Source organism: Amia ocellicauda, chromosome 12 (assembly GCF_036373705.1).
Source record: "Amia ocellicauda isolate fAmiCal2 chromosome 12, fAmiCal2.hap1, whole genome shotgun sequence".
Classification (NCBI taxonomy): Eukaryota; Metazoa; Chordata; class Actinopteri; order Amiiformes; family Amiidae; genus Amia; species Amia ocellicauda.
This window is the reverse complement of record NC_089861.1, coordinates 27,483,713-27,495,809: the sequence shown is the minus strand read 5'-3', so window position 1 is coordinate 27,495,809 and position 12,097 is coordinate 27,483,713.

The following is a 12,097-nucleotide window of genomic DNA, read 5'->3' as shown; positions in this document are numbered from 1 at the left end:
AAAGGAGGCTTTGGATACCGACGAGACACACAAGGACAGGTGCACAGACACATACTTTATCATTAAAAACCGGTAAATATCTGGTAGGCCTTTCCCCCCATTAAAAACTCCTCGACACACAACCTCCCTCCGCAATCTCTCCCACTTAGACCCCCATAGAAAATAAAAGACCAAACGGTTTAAAACTGTTAAAACAGACCTGGGAGGCATAAAAACCATAGAATAGTGCAATAAAATGGGTAAAGTAATGGCTTTTACAATTAAAACCTTGCCCTCTATCGTCAGCTTGCGTAATCTCCAAAAGCCCACTTTGGTCTTTACTTTGTTCACCACCCCCTCCCAGGTCCAACCACCCCTGCCCTGTGCATCAAACTGCACCCCGAGGATCTTCATTGCATCAGTCCGGACAGTCCTAGTCAATCCTGCCGTCTCTGTCCTCGTCCACGTCCCAAACAACAAGTCACACTTGTCCTTGTTCAGCTTGGCCCCTGAGGCCAAGCTGAACCTGTCGGTCGCGTCAAGAGTCCTGTGGATAGATAAAAGGTCGGTACATAAAACGTTTATACATCCTGTCCTCCACTCCCCGGAATACCCAACCCACTGATCACTTTGTCCCTTCTCAAACACTGCGCCAGGGGCTCGATGCTGCAGATGAACAGAAGAGATGATAACGGACAGCCTTGACGGACACCGCAGTTGACTTGTACTGCTTTGGACAGAAACCCATTAATGATTATCCTGCTCTCAATATCCCGGTAGAGCAGACCCACCAAGGCTAGGAACCTGTCAGGAAAGCCCATCTTTCTCAGTACAGCAAACATGTACTGGTGCGAGACCCAATCATAAGCTTTCTCAAAGTTTAAATTTAACACTGCTAGACAGATTCCTCTGTCTCTCGCAAAACAGATGGTGTCTCTGACCAGCAACAGGCTGTCTGTGATTCTCTGCCCCGGCACTCCACAGGTTTGATCTGGGCGGATCACGTCCTCTAAAACCGTCCTCATCCTCAGGGTCAGCAGTTTACTAAAAAGTTTAAAATCCTGATTTAAAAGGGTGATCGGTCGCCAATTTTTCAGGTCCGACCGATCATGTTTCTTATATAAAAGCCTGACTATCCCTAATCTAAAACTATCTGGTAACCGGTCTAAAACCTCAAATTCTTTAAAAACGGTCAGGAAGTCCGAAGCTAAAACGTCCCAAAAGGTCTGATCAAACTCCGTCCACTCCTGGAGCCTTACCTGTCTTGAAGGTCCGGAGACTGACCGTCAATTCCTTCGTTAAAACTGACACATCCCCTACACTCGACTCTAAAACCCCTAAAATTTCGGTCATGCTGGCTGCTAAAACGTCCTTGGTGCCAAACAGGTCAGTATAAAACTCCTCTGCGACCGCCAACATCTCAGGGGTGGTGGAGGCCGCAGAGCCGTCCCTTCTCGTCAGCCCGGTCATCAGTCCCCCGCTACCTAAAATCATCTTAAAGAAAAACCGTGAGCACTTCTCCCCCTCTTCTATCTCCCTCACCCTACTCTTAAAAATAATCCCCCAACTAGGTTCATTAAAAACAGTGCTCATCTCCTCTCTAATCTCTGTCATAAAATCAAAACCCCCCTCCCTCAATCGAAAAGACCTATTGAGGCGCCTCTGAAGCCCCCTAACGACCCTTCTGTCTCTTTCCCTCTTCTTTCTCCCTGCCTCTAAAAAGAAAGTCTTGGTCCTACCCTTCACCATCTCCCACCACTGTGCTCTGGTGTCAAAGAAGTCATATAAGGTCTGCCACTCCCTATATCTGTCCCTGTATTTTTCCACTACAACCTTGTCATCCATTAGGGAAGAGTTCAACTTCCATATCCCACGCCCCACCGAAAAATTTGAGGAAAGGTCCAGTGTGCAGGAGAACAGCTGGTGGTCGGAAAAGAAAACCGGAGTCAGAGAAACTGCAGTGCAGGAAAACCCACGAGCGAACATAAAATCAATGCAGAGCTCTACCCACTCGTACCACCGAGGACCCCTTCACCAACACATGCTTGTTCTTAATGAGAACGGCCACTACGTCAGACCGATTCTCATCAGAGCCACTCCACAGGGATGGACCGTGAGGCCACAGCTCCTCCAGCTTGGTATGTCTGGAGCGAAAAGGGATCCCACATTCCTGTAGGAAAATCACGTCTGCTTGAACCCCTGCAAGATAGGTCAAGACTGACTGTGCTCTCACCGGTGACTTCACACTATGCACATTGATAGTCACCACACTCAACGCCATGAGAATGAGAAATAAAAACATTGTAACCAAAAAAAGCCAAGACCTTTGGAGTGGTCTTTCTTCTGTCGTGTTGACCGTCTTGGGAGACTCATCTTTGTGGCTGCACCAGGGTCTACAAATGTCCTCAAATTCGGAGATGAGGAGGGGAATACCTTTGAATCATCGGATCCCGAGACAGAGTCCACCTCTAGTGGTGCGGGGATCTTTCCCGGACCAGCGGGTCTTTTCCTATCAATCAAGGGCTCAGAATCTGAATCAGACAAAATGTCCTGTCCTCTCTTCATTGCCGTCCCAGACCCACCGGCTTCACCAGAGTCAGCCACCACCGTTCCACTGAGGGCCGGTGGGAGAGAGAGATCGAAAGCCTCCCCCTCATCCGAACTGGAAGAGGGAGAGTCACTATCCGAAATCGAACCAATGAGCTGGCCACCCCCACCGTCCGCTCTACTGGTCGCCACCTCAATCTCCGCACCAACCGGGATACTGGGTGGGAGATTCAAACTAACCAGCTCCTCCCCCTCGTTAGAGGGTTCAGAGCCGGCAGTTGGGCCACCATTTTGTTTGTCGGGTTCTTGGAGTTCGGATTCCACTGTGGGCTCCTGCTCCACCACCACATCTCTAGCTGCCTCTACTAGTCGACATACCTTCATTTTATTTGAGAAAGACATCGCAAAACAAATGCCCGGTCTCTCCACACAGATTGCACGCCCGTTCGTTAGTGCAGTCAGCATAGCCATGGCCAACCTCCCTGCACTTGCCACACCCCAGCTTCTCGCAGGCATCAGCCAAATGTCCGTGCTCCCCACACTTCCTGCACAGCTTTGGCTCACCCTGGTAAAACACAAGGCCCCTATTCATCCCCAGCAGAATTTGGGAGGGGATCGCCTTCAGTCCACCAAATTCTGCCGGGTCCGGCCTTTGCTGGATCAACACCCTCCACGCACAGTTCCAAATACCATCCACGTCCACCACCTTCTGCGACTTCCCTTTCACCATACAAAACCGTCGCAGCCATACCTCTATCTTCCGACGTCACGCACTCATTAAACATTCGAACAATCACAGTTTTCACAGACGCATCAGACAAACGCTCCAAACTAAACATTCGCAACAGTCCAACATCCTTACAATTCCCCACTCCAAAACTCACTCAAAAGTTGTGCTGAACGAAAACTCACATCAAAACCCTCCCCTCTTGGCAACACCACTAAACAATTAATATCTGTGGGCTTGAATTGCAAGGCTTGCTGCAGGACTTTCCTTGAAAAGTCAAGCCTTGACAACTCGCACCCCCCACCCCCATGTTTAACAGAGGAGAAACGCACACAGAAGTACCTACGCATGCCGACCCTAGTGGCCGACATGACGGAAAGTACTCCCAACACAAAACCTTACAACAAGAAAAAACACTACAGAAGAAGTAACAAAGAAGAACCCATGGGCCCCGGAGGGCCTTAACCCACACGAAACACTCCTCACTCCGCCTCCAGCACAGCACCCACAACACCTAACTGTGAGAAAACACAAGAACATGCAAAAGAACCAAAACACTCCACTCCGGATCGCTTTCAAAGACAAATGCAAAAAAGACTATATTTTTGCAGCAACGCACGTCAGTCTTGTAACGGTAATCTGTATTCTTGTACTATGTGGACACTTATTAATGGGATCAAAAGAAATACGGTTTTATTGTTTTAAAGTATTTTACATTTAACAAATAAAAACAATTCAAATTTTTAATACTTTTTTAAAATACAATTCTTAAGATCAATTAAAATTTTTAAAATCTTTGTGATTTAACGAAAATAAAATACTTAATTTCAAATAAACTAGTGCACAAAACAACAAAACAAACGTGATTAAAGCAAAACTGCTACCAATAAAAGTCAAATACATTGAAAATAACTGAAAATGCACTGGACAATATAAAGGAACAATTAAAAAGGTAAAAATAAAAAACAAAAAAGGTCCAATGCATTTAAAATTGAATCCAAAACGGACAATGTATTTGACAAAAAATATAACAAAACTAAACCAAAAAACCCTTAAACAATTAGTGATTTAAAAACAACTAAATCTTTAAAAACAGTTAAGATTCATTTTAAAAGTCCTTTTAAAAACAATCATCCATAAACTGGTTAAAAGATCTTGGACTCGGGCTCCAGCAGGGGGAACTGACCGTCCCCGGAGGTGGGTCCCATCATGGGATCCTGAGCTCCCCCAGATCTTGTATATGCCAGTTCTTATAGGCTTCCTCCTTGCCCCTCTGATGGACCTCCAGATTGACATAGTCCCTCACGAGCACCATGCCCCTCCGCGCGATGACAATCGGGTCCAGCTCCTGCTTATTGAATAGACAGATGTTCCGTCCCTCCCACAGGGCCTGCTTCACTGCGCAGACGACACGCCACCAGCACCTCAGGGTGGAAGATGTTAGTCCCCTGGGAGGACCGTACAAGATCTGCTGGGCGGTCGCCGCGCAGGAACGGCAAACCTGTGGAGGCACGGAGAAAACAGGAGCCAGACCCTGTAGGCGGAGGGGCAATCTGTAAAGATGTGAGCCTCCGTCTCCTTCCCCAGGCAACCCTTATAGGGGCAGGTGTCATAAGGAGCTATGCCCCTTCTGTGCATGAACACTTGGGTGGGGAGACGCCGACTCACAGCCATCCAGGAGACATCTTTCTGCGTATTCGTGAGGCAAACATGCGTAGCGTTAGCCCAGGTAAACCGGCAGGTTTCGGGAGGGAAATCTTCTATCCGGCTGGTCTCCTGGGTAGATCTCATCTGGCTACAGATGGTCTTATAATCCCAGGAGGCCAGCACGACTTTATGGAGGCCTACTTTGAGCACAAAGGCTCGGAGCGCCCTGTAGAACGGCGGGGGATCCCACGAGTGCGGCCTGGTGTTATCCATGGCGCAGAGGCCGAATGGTCTCAGGCTGCTGGCAAAATAAAAGCGGTTCATAAAACTCACTTTCTTGCCAGCAGCCTGGATGTTCTTGACCACATAGGCCAGCCCCTGTGCCTTTATCAGCCGCACAACGTCCGGGACCCCCCTGCCTCCATCCAGGGTACCCTTCACCATCTGCATTCTTTTCAGCCTCTCCATTTTGCTCCCCCAGACAAACCGAAATATAATTCGGGTCACTAGTTTTGCGATGACCTTGTCTGGGGGGAAGATCATTCCTACGTAGAGGAGTATCGGGAAGAGGATGGCCTTTACGACCAGCACCTTACCAGCCATCTTCAAGGTCCTTGTGCTCCAGCCGTGGATCTTCTTTTGGACCTTAGATATGGCCTCCTCCCAGCTCCGGGTGCCCGTGTTGGTCCCGTCGATCGTGATCCCTAGAACCTTGATAAACGGCTTCACTGGGAACACGGTCGGCGGGCCCCGGCCGACAGGCCATGCCCTGGAGAGGTAGACCTCGCTCTTGGCCTTATTGACAACGGCCCCTGTCGCCCTGCAGAAGCCGTCCAGCAGTTCCTCGACCCTGGCCACGGACGTAGCGTCCGTGCAAACCACGGCCACGTCGTCCATGTAGGCCAGGGCCTCAGTTGCTCTCCGCCGGAACCCGGGAGATGGAAACCTGTCACCCGGACGTCCCGGCGGATCGCCTGCATGAACGGCTCTAGACAGAGGACGTACAGCAGGGCCGACAGGGGACAACCCTGCCGGACCCCCGACCTGACCGGAAATGGTTCGGTCAGGTGGCGGTTCACAAGGACCCTGCTGCTTAGGCCGCTGTAGATGATCTTAACCCACTTCCTCAGGCCAAGAGCGAGACCCATCCTCTCCATAACGAGCTGCAGGTATTCATGGCCCACTCTGTCGAAGGCTTTCTCCTGGTCCAAGCTGATTAGGACCAGGGGAAGCCCTCTCTCATTCGAGTAGGCCACGACATCCCTGAGCAGCATGGCGTTGTCGGCCGCCGATCTCCCCCGGGCACCACAGACCCGGTCGGGACCCACGACTTGAGGGAGTGGCCGCTGCAGCCGGAGCGTCAGTGCTTTGGCCAGTATCTTGTAGTCGGTGCACAGGAGGCTGACCGGCCGCCAGTTCCTCAGATCTTTTTGGTCTCCCTTCTTGTGAAGAAGGGAGAGGATACTCTTCTTCATAGAAGGGGCAAATCTGCCCTCTCTGTACATCGACCCCTGGGCCAGATCTTCTTTAAGCACCTCCCAAAAGATCTTATAGAACTCAGCAGGGATCCCGTCGGGACCCGGTGTCCTTCCAGAGTTAAGACTCTTTATCACCTGGGAGAGTTCAGTGGTGGTGATCTCTGGATCCTCCTCCTCCTCCTCGTCCCCCTCATTGCGGGACTCCAACAGGGACAGAAAGTGATGGATCAGATTTTGATCCACCACCTTCTGATCGTACAACTCCCTGTAGAAATCCCGCACCACTGTCTCAACAGCCTCTCTGCCCTCCACCTCTTGCCCCGAGGAGTCGATCATGGAGGACATTGCAGGCCGCCTCTCCTTCGTTTTCTTGAAGAAGAAGCGGCTGCATTTCTCATCGTCCTCCATGATGCGGACCCTGGAAAGGACCTTGATCTTCTCTTGCTCCTCCCGATAGAGGGCGGAGAGACTCAGTTTGACCCGGGCCACCTCCTCAGCTAGGTCGAAGCCTCTGAGCTGTAAAAGACTCAGGCGCTGGAGGCGGGCATTTAGATGGGAATATCTCGCCCGCCTCTCACGAGCTTTCCGTTTCCCTAGCTGAATGAAGTAGCCCTTGGTCCTTTTCTTCACCATCTCCCACCACTCTATGGGAGAATCAAAAAGGTCCTTCAGGGTCCTCCACTCCTCGAGGCATCTGCTAAAGGTCTTAATAACACGAGGGTCATCGAGCAGGGAGGTGTTGAGCTTCCCGACCCCAGGCCCCGACTCCTCCGAAGACATGGCGGTCCTCTCCAGTGGCTTACTGAGGAGGACGAGATCTATCCTGGAGAAGGAGGAGCCAGAAGAACTCACCCAGGTGAACAAGGGGACCAGGTCCCGACCTGCGTCGCAGAGTTCAAAGTCCTCCACGAACGCAGCGAGGTCCCTGCTGGATCTATCGTTGCGGGGCTTACTCCGGTCTACATCCCTCAGAGCACAGTTGAAATCACCTGAAATGATAACTGGCAAGGTGCCGATCAGGAGCGGGCGTAGCTGAGGGAGAAAGAGGACTCTCTCTCTCTGGCTGGTGGGGGCATAGACATTGACCAGCCTCAATACAGCCCCCTTGTATTTAAAATCGAGGCTGGCCAGTCTGCCCGCCTCTATAACCTTAAATGTTTTTACCACTATGAAGGGGTTTTTCAGGAGTACGGCAATCCCGTCCGCTCGGGACACATTGGACCCCGACCAGAAGGATTCTCCTAGGGTCCAAGTGTCCCGGAGATCTTTATATTCTTTTTGGAACGGGATGCCGCACTCCTGCAAACAAATAATGTCCGCCTTCATTCCAGCCAGAGAGTTTAAAACATCGGTCCTCTTTTTCACCTCAGCAATGCTCCTCACATTTATTGATATAATAATTAATGCCATGATGGCTGTGAGGGCAATTACCCGCTCCGTAACAATCATGTAAAGAAACCTTTCTCTTCCCCACTCCTCTCTTCTCCCTCACCTAGCTTAGCGCTAGCACCCATCATTTCAATCATTTGCCTCACCGCTTGATCCTCTAGGAAGACTATGGGGGGGGCTCGGCTCCCGCCACCCGGTAAGGCTGGCGAAACTCCACTGGGCTCAGGGCCCGTGGTGCTGGAGGTTCTCCCTGGTTCCTTTGTGGCCGAGGCCCGACGAGCAGATGGCAGGGCAGAGGCTTTATGTACAACTGGGGAGAAAACTGTGTAGACCCCGCTAGTTGTTCTTTTGACTAATGGTGGGGGAGGGGGGGGGTCTCTCCCTTCCCGGCTGTCTGCCGCCGCAGGCCTCCTCCCCCAGCCGACTTTCGTCTCTTGAGGACCTGCGGCTCTCCCACTACTGCCGGGAGGGCATACCTGAAACAAGTGCAATGTTTTTAAGATCGTGACAAATACTCGGATGTGAAATAGTCGTATTATACAGCGTACTTAAACCACCAGCTCGTCAGAAGACAATAGTGCGATCTAATTCCGCCTGTAGCCAAGACGTAGTAAATACCCATGATGCCCCGCAAACATTTCCATAACCACGCCCAGCACCACTCTGGCATCACAGCGGTAGCAGCGCCGGCTCGCTTCGAGCTGTAGAGGCGCAGTGCCGCCGTGCACAACACGGAGGACACGGAGAGAAGCAGACATGAGCCCTGATGCTTTAAGCGGGTGTACAACAGGCACATAACTGCAAACATTACGTGCAGACATGTTTACAAACTACTGAAATTACTACACATTAAGTGTAGACTAATTTTGATTTCATCGTACGTATGATTTTAAACGGCCAGACAAATCACTTTACATTTCAACGTTATACTGCCGACTGAATGGGGTTTTAGACACGAACACACCTAGCTCTTCTAACCAAGAACACAGAGATCGCTTTGAAGAAAAAACAATCCCATTCATTTCGCTCTGGCCTATAATTGAACCCGTACTTTATCTTCTACTGTGGCAGTTTACCAGGATTGTAGTTTTTTAATATTCTTGCTACTTTGATTAAAACTGAAAGTTATCATACTTGATCTTGATAGCCTATTGGAAGTAATTAAAATACGGTATTGGCCTATAGGTTATAAGAACTGTACCTCAGGCCGTCTGCAGCGCCTCCCCACAGACCAATAAGGCTGCTGTATTCAATCACTTACACTGACTGCGCCCATTTAAAATGCTTTGAAGTGCAGAGATGTGCACTGCACCGGTCCTTTAATCACAAGAGCGGCAATGATGTGCAAGCCAAGCAAACCATGGGAATGAAAGTAGCAAATACAACTGATTTCTAATGAAGCGACATCCCCACTACAACACACATTGGAACAAATCGTGCAATACCAGAACCATGATCAAACTCGGCGAATAACCTAAATTAAACCATAACAATTCAACTTCAATCAAATCATAATCGCACAATAAACACAAATAAAGAACACATGTATGTTTTTCATTTTGGTATAGCATAGACAATGTCCAGCATGGATTACCCATTTTTTTCCTCCCTTCATATACCAGTAATGTGATCTATACAAGTGATAGGTAGATTGATAGATTTAAATGTAATCTGGAACTGTAGGAAAGTGTGATTACGGTTTATTGGTTCAGTTTTTTGCTCTCTGTATCCTATCCTTTTGGTTTGTTCCATCAAAGGAAAGGTGGGTATACACTCACCTAAAGGATTATTAGGAACACCATACTAATACTGTGTTTGACCCCCTTTCGCCTTCAGAACTGCCTTAATTCTACGTGGCATTGATTCAACAAGGTGCTGAAAGCATTCTTTAGAAATGTTGGCCCATATTGATAGGATAGCATCTTGCAGTTGATGGAGATTTGTGGGATGCACATCCAGGGCACGAAGCTCCCGTTCCACCACATCCCAAAGATGCTCTATTGGGTTGAGATCTGGTGACTGTGGGGGCCAGTTTAGTACAGTGAACTCATTGTCATGTTCAAGAAACCAATTTGAAATGATTCGACCTTTGTGACATGGTGCATTATCCTGCTGGAAGTAGCCATCAGAGGATGGGTACATGGTGGTCATAAAGGGATGGACATGGTCAGAAACAATGCTCAGGTAGGCCGTGGCATTTAAACGATGCCCAATTGGCACTAAGGGGCCTAAAGTGTGCCAAGAAAACATCCCCCACACCATTACACCACCACCACCAGCCTGCACAGTGGTAACAAGGCATGATGGATCCATGTTCTCATTCTGTTTACGCCAAATTCTGACTCTACCATCTGAATGTCTCAACAGAATTCGAGACTTATCAGACCAGGCAACATTTTTCCAGTCTTCAACTGTCCAATTTTGGTGAGCCTCTTTTTCCTATTTGTAGTGGAGATGAGTGGTACCCGGTGGGGTCTTCTGCTGTTGTAGCCCATCCGCCTCAAGGTTGTACGTGTTGTGGCTTCACAAATGCTTTGCTGCATACCTCGGTTGTAACGAGTGCTTATTTCAGTCAAAGTTGCTCTTCTATCAGCTAGAATCAGTCGGCCCATTCTCCTCTGACCTCTAGCATCAACAAGGCATTTTTGCCCACAGGACTGCCGCATACTAGATGTTTTTCCCTTTTCACACCATTCTTTGTAAACCCTAGAAATGGTTGTGCGTGAAAATCCCAGTAACTGAGCAGATTGTGAAATACTCAGACCGGCCCGTCTGGCACCAACAACCATGCCACGCTCAAAATTGCTTAAATCACCTTTCTCTCCCATTCAGACATTCAGTTTGGAGTTCAGGAGATTGTCTTGATCAGGACCACACCCCTAAATGCATTGAAGCAACTGCCATGTGATTGGTTGGTTAGATAAATGCATTAATGAGAAATTGAACAGGTGTTCCTAATAATCCTTTAGGTGAGTGTATAAGGCCCAAGGTTAAGAGCAGAGGGGGGCATTTAGTGATGGAGACTGTCATACAGGAGGTTGTATACATCTGCTGAGTTTTGATGAACGGTTTACTCCAGTGGTTATTATCAAAGTGTAGAGTAACTTTATTTAAAATTAGTGTGTGATATATATATATTACTCTTTTTATTGGCTTTGGTTTATTTTCATTTTATGTTTGTACCTGATGCCTTGCTGGCTATACTCCAATAAACAGTTCCTGGTTTATGGATTCACTACCAACCTTGTCTTTTTGAATGATCATTCTACCACCTTGGCTGCTCAACCACACTGAGAGATGATGTAATTGACTGAGGAACGTGTCTCATGTTCAACTTCCTACTACTCGTAACAGAAAAAATTAAAATGCACACAGAAGTGTATCTGCATGCCAACCCTAGTGGCCGACACTGGAGAAAGTACCCCCAACAACTTGCACACCTACACCCAAAACACTAATGTAAATGCAACTGAAAAAGAAAGCATGAGGTCCGAAGGGCCTTACACCACAAAACTCTCCTTACTCTACCTCCAGACAGCCACACCAACAAGACCTGAAAAAACAAGAATATTCAACAAAGTAAGCAAATGGTTTCCAAACTTCCACCCAAGATCGCTCCACAAATCAAATGAAGAGGACTACACTTGATCACCACCAAAACACATCTAATATTGTAACACATCTTTTACTCCCTTCCTTGCAAAACGGGTTCCTTGATCTGAATCTCTGTGCTGTTCAGCCTTGTCCTAACACTCAGTACTGCTGTCTGCTCTCTGAACAAGCTGTCACTTTTCACAAACAATACATTACAGCACCTACTTCTTTTAACACATATCCAAGACTATTTATTAAATTAATATTACAAACATTACATTTACTCACAATATGTACGTCTCCTTATTCAATTACCACTGATTTGTTCACGTAAGCTCTTTTTGATTCTCTACCCACACGCTTGTTTACACAATATTTCGCAGTTTGTAAGGGAAGGTTTGCAAATCAATAGACTTTAACTGTCATTGTCAATCACCATTCTGCTGGAGCCTGAGTCCAAGTGCTTGCAAATTCATGTTTTTACTTGCGTTTTAACATTATTTTAAATTAAATTACTTGTTTTAAAAGGCATTCGTTTTTCTTGTGTTTTGATTGTTTGGTGGTTTTGTTTTTTTATTTTGTCTAATGCATTGACCACTTGTATTACTTTAAATGCATCAGATTGTTTTCTTTTTCTTCCTTTGAGGTTTTGTTTTTTTATTTATCTGATACATGATTTACTGTAAAATGTCAATGCATTCGACTGTTTTGTTAAATTGTTGTTTTGGCAGTTTGC